Genomic DNA, 5,025 nt, shown 5'->3' with positions numbered 1-5,025 from the left:
AACTCTTATAACTAGTCAAATGCATCGGATTGTGACACATTTTGACCATAAAAACACTAACAAAACTGTTTACTGCTTCTAACCATGGTTTGGGAGGTTCCAGCCTCTTTGGGGATAAACTGGGTTTAAGTGTTGCCTAAACACTCCTAATCCATCTCTAACTCTTATAATTAGTCAAATGCATTGGATTGTGGCCCATTTTGACCATAAAAACACTAACAAACACCTCGGCAGACGCAAAGCAATTTTTGGCGGTTTAAACCTCTTTTAGGAGAAAATGGGTATAAGTGTTGTCTAAACACTCCTAATCCATCTCTAACTCTTATAATTAGTCAAAGGCATTGGATTTTGACACATTTTGGCCATAAAAACACTAACAAAACTGTTTACTGCTTTTAAGCAATTTTTTTTTGGTTTTAGCCTCTTTTGGGAGAAAATGGGTATAAGTGTTGTTTAAGCACTCCTAATCCATCTCTAACTCTTATAATTAGTCGAATGCATTGGGTTCTAACACATTTTGACCATAAAACACTAAAAAAACTGTTTACTGCTCCTAAGCAATTTTTTGTTGGTTTTAGCAATTTTTAGAGCCATGAATTTTCAATAATTCAAAGGGCCTGGAACCTATCCTGTGTCTGGTTCTATTTATGGCACGGTACTATGTGGTAATTAAAGCGAGATCATCCCGGACTGTTGGATTTTTGCCGTGCTCGTATTTTTTCTCAAAAAGACCGAGATGATGCATCATTTTTCAAGGAAATAATCCCTATCCCTTCCGTCCGTTTCTCAAGCCAGGCACATGGATTCGCATCTCCAACTTGGGGTGGTTGTTCCTCAAGCAAGGGTTAGGTATTATTCCTTTCGTTTCCGCACCAAGTTCATTTGGGAAACAAGTGTTTACCCTCTTCCGGAAGTGGTGTAAACAGAATTCTTTAATTTCATTTTTCCCATTGACCTTAAGGATCCATGTCTTGAGGATTGGGATTATGTTACAGGTAAGTTTTTTGTCAATCAATGTTGTTCTCATTTTAAGAATGAATTTTTGATAGTAGATTATGTTATTATTTTTGAGCTACGGTATTAATATATTATTCTATACTTAGATGCAATGGGTGAGGTATCAAATATTTCGGCTATTAAGAAATTTTCATTTGTTTGTTGCCAAGGTAAAACCGACTATGAATCAAGATATGTTTCATTCGAACTTTTGGACAATATGTAAGTTGTAGTGTTTTTAAATATGTTTAGTAATGTGTCTTTTGTCTGCAAAATTAGCTTAATAATGTATTGCTTAGTCTAATGTCTGTCTCTTATACACATGGCAACCAACATCAAATGCTGTCATGTTGGAAAATGCTGTGAACTTTTTGTTACAAATTTCTCAAAACGTTTCAGTTCAGCAGCTTATAACTATCAGCTCATTGTTGCCATTGGGAGGTTTTGGAGAATTGCTGAGATTGAGGGTTAGTTATTTTTGTTTTATTGTAATCCTATTTACTAATGATTTTCCAAACTTTGTCATTCTAAGTTGTTTTGTTTTTTCAAATTTGCTTATGTTTTGAACCTATTTAAGTATTGTATTCCCGTTTGATTTTTATCTTTCTTATGTTTTGTTAAACTCCTAACAAAGTTTACAACTATGACATATAAAAACTACCAACAAACTCCTATATAAATTTGCAACGATTACATAAAAGTATATTTGTAGTATTTTGTTATTTCTGTTAAACTACTATCCTTTTAATTTTTTTTTTTGACATATAATTATTGATGATTCTTTTTACATTTTGTAAAAAATTGGAAGGGTACAAAGATTAAAACATTAAAAACTTTGAGATAAATCATTCTTGGAAATATCAGGATAATTTATTATTAAGTTCATTTCTTTTTAACTCAATGTCATTGTCTTATACAAAAAAGTAAAAATAAATATTTGGACTCTTTATATTTAAAACCCTGCAAAAGCATTATCTTTCAGTATCCTTTCTCTCATATTAAAATAATATTTATTTTGGAAACCTAGGTATTCCTTTTAAAGTTTCTTTTTGGATGTAGAACAAAGTCACATCATTACCTTTGTGACTTAAAATAATCGATACATATATAACAGTTAAAATTTAATTTCTCAGGAATATAATATATATATATTTATATATATGATCTCAGTTTATTATAAATATATTGTGCTCTTATACCTATTTTGTGGAATAATAGAGTAGATTTTATTGAGTAGATACAAATATTAACATCTATATTGAATTCAATTTATTTATAAGACTTGCTTTTACAATTAAATGTATTGTTCACATCTTTTTTTATTATCTTTTCCAAGATTGATAACAAGATTTGACAACTCATCCAAGAGATATGACAACTTATGTCACATTTTGTTTCTTACAAAATTCATTAAATTTTGCAAGTAGCCATAAAAAGCACTATAATTTACCATCGAGATTCCAAATTCGATTGACAAGATTTGCATGGCATTTAACTTTTTTTATTTAATATACAAGTAATATTCTAACTTTTCAAAGGACACATAACCTGAAAAAAAGGTAACCTCCTCCCTTATTTATATCCATTACTTATCTTCGACATCTTTCTTCTAACCTATTAGTTTCAAAAAGAAAACAAAGATGTTGAGAGATGATAGAGGTGGTTATTACAAAGGTATCTCATATCTCTCTCAAGTTTCCCAAATAAAAAGAGTGGAAGGTTTTTGTGAAGATACTATGTTGGTGGGTAACACTTTCTCATGAGGGTGGGAAGTGTTACCAAATGATCTTGTGCAACGAGATGGTAATTCTAAATTAAATAGTATTCTTTGGATCTAATCTATTAATAATTCATAAGTCAATTTTTTTTTTTAGGGCACAATGATTTATTTCATTTGTCCTTATTTCTACCCTGGATATGACGTCCCTAGAGTTCTCGATGAAGGAGGTTGGTTTTTCTTGGAAAACATACATCTGATCAAATCAGCCGTCGGTAGTAAACGTCCCTTAACCGATAATAAGTTGAGAATCAAGTTTCTTCAGACTACCAAAATGTCTCTTGTGAGTAGATTGCTTCCAAGTAACGTTTTTTGATTTGCTACCTTCTCCATGATCGAAAATAAGACTATTAATTTTTCAATTGTTCATGGTAACTTTCTTATTTAGATTTTTTAAAAATATTAAGTCTGTTTATTTGGAAATATTTATCTTTCATATTATCGTTTTTTTTTTTGTAAATGCTTATGGTATTGTCGTGAGAGTTGGGAATATAACAAGACCGGATTTTGTTCCTCAAGCTTCAGAAAATCCTATACTTTCTCAATTTCTCGAGTTTGAGATTAAAAATACTTGGTTAGTATTTTCCACTATATACTTCGTAATCTATTTGGTTATATATTTAAATGCACAAACATAGTAAATACTGTTATCTTTATAGTTGGCTTAATTCATAAAACTTAGATGTTTTGGTGAAATATTTGATATTTTTATTACGGGAAAATCTCTGATATGTGTTGCAAGAGGATATACTTGTGAGTTGTTTGTGCAATTGTGGAGGGAACTTGGTCTAGACCTTGGTTATCAGTGGAACTGTGGTATGAATCCTACAAACTGTGTGCTACGATTTTGGAATGTTGATGATCATGAAGGTATATTTAAGACTCATCTTATCTTATCAATAATTTATATAGCTACTTCATATAATAAAAACAATAATATTTTATGTCGTCAATGTCTAATCTCACATAATGGTGCTTCAAGAATTACATTCAATCAAAGTTACCCAGAGATTAACATGGATCGCATCACGTAAGAACGTTTATATTTTCATTATCCCTTAACTGTTTATTGTATTTTTTAAAATTTTAGTTTTCGTTATTTATTTTTTTTCCTACTGTTTCAGAACTTAATTCCTTGAACGGATGCAGCCACCTAAGATAGGTAAAGTTGTTGATGAGAACTGAAGATGCAACACCAGACCCCTATCTATCGTTTTGTTTAAAATCTTTTCTATTATGTTTAAAAGTTGTACTATTAAGACTTTGTTTATGTTTTTATTGACTTTCTTATGCATTATTTTTGTTAACATTAACTTTTATTATGCTTCCTTTTATTTAATGCTTACTAAATAACTATATAACCGTAAACTTAGATCAAATTATAACTGCTTTTAGATTGACCAATTATTAGGTTATTTTGATTTAAATTATGTTGATATTTTGTTGATTTTAACAAAATGTATTTGGATTGCAAATTTTGATTACAATGTAAACTAAAATATGAGTTAGATATCTATACTTTTTAAACAAAGAAAAACCAAAACCCAAACCTTAGAGTTTATTAGAAGATTTGTCCAAAGAAATATGTCGTTAAAATCAACATCATTAGAGAACCTTCTAAGTTGAAAAAATAAATTATTTCAACTCTTATCTCTTAATCAAGCATCCCTTTAATTTGTGTTCCAATTTCCACAATAATAGAGTAGAAAACTAAATTAGAATATACATTCTGTATGTTGTGCCATAATAGAATTAAATTATAGATTCTTTTGTTAGCAATATATTTGCATATATATTGTTTCCTAATTTGTAATCACTTCCATTATAAAAAATATGAAAAATATTTATTACTTATTTCTCTCCATAATTATTAAATTTTATGGAAATTTTGTTATTAAATGTCTCAAACATTATAGGATCATGTGATTGTTACTAATTTATCCACGCAGTTAAGACAATTGGTATTTATATAACAACTCTAATTAATAATAACGAAAAAATATTTCTATTATTTCTCTAAAATGTAAGACTCGCCAAATTTTTAATTTTATTAATAATTGAGTTATTCAAAATATATTACAGAATATTCAAGATTACGAAATGACTTGAAACATCATGACTATTATTACTTTTTTAAAAGTTGCATCTAACATGCCTCTACGATGTATTTCTCTCTCTTATATATATATATCGGTATCATTAGCATCTCATAAAACGAATACAAAAAATAACTAAGAAATTTCAGCGAAAAG

General features: G+C 29.1%; 1 pseudogene across 1 annotated transcript; it reads left to right on the top strand.

Moving 5' to 3' along the window:
• Positions 1–647: 647 nt before the first annotated feature.
• AT1G39350 lies at positions 648–1,468 on the top strand (annotated as a pseudogene; the record flags this gene model as incomplete). Its single annotated transcript has 4 exons — positions 648–665; positions 757–844; positions 927–995; positions 1,404–1,468.
• Positions 1,469–5,025: the final 3,557 nt, after the last annotated feature.

The sequence above is a fragment of the Arabidopsis thaliana genome, assembly GCF_000001735.4.
Source record: "Arabidopsis thaliana chromosome 1 sequence".
Taxonomy (NCBI): domain Eukaryota; kingdom Viridiplantae; phylum Streptophyta; class Magnoliopsida; order Brassicales; family Brassicaceae; genus Arabidopsis; species Arabidopsis thaliana.
The sequence above is the reverse complement of the archived record's forward strand: the minus strand, read 5'-3'. Positions and strand labels throughout refer to the sequence as shown.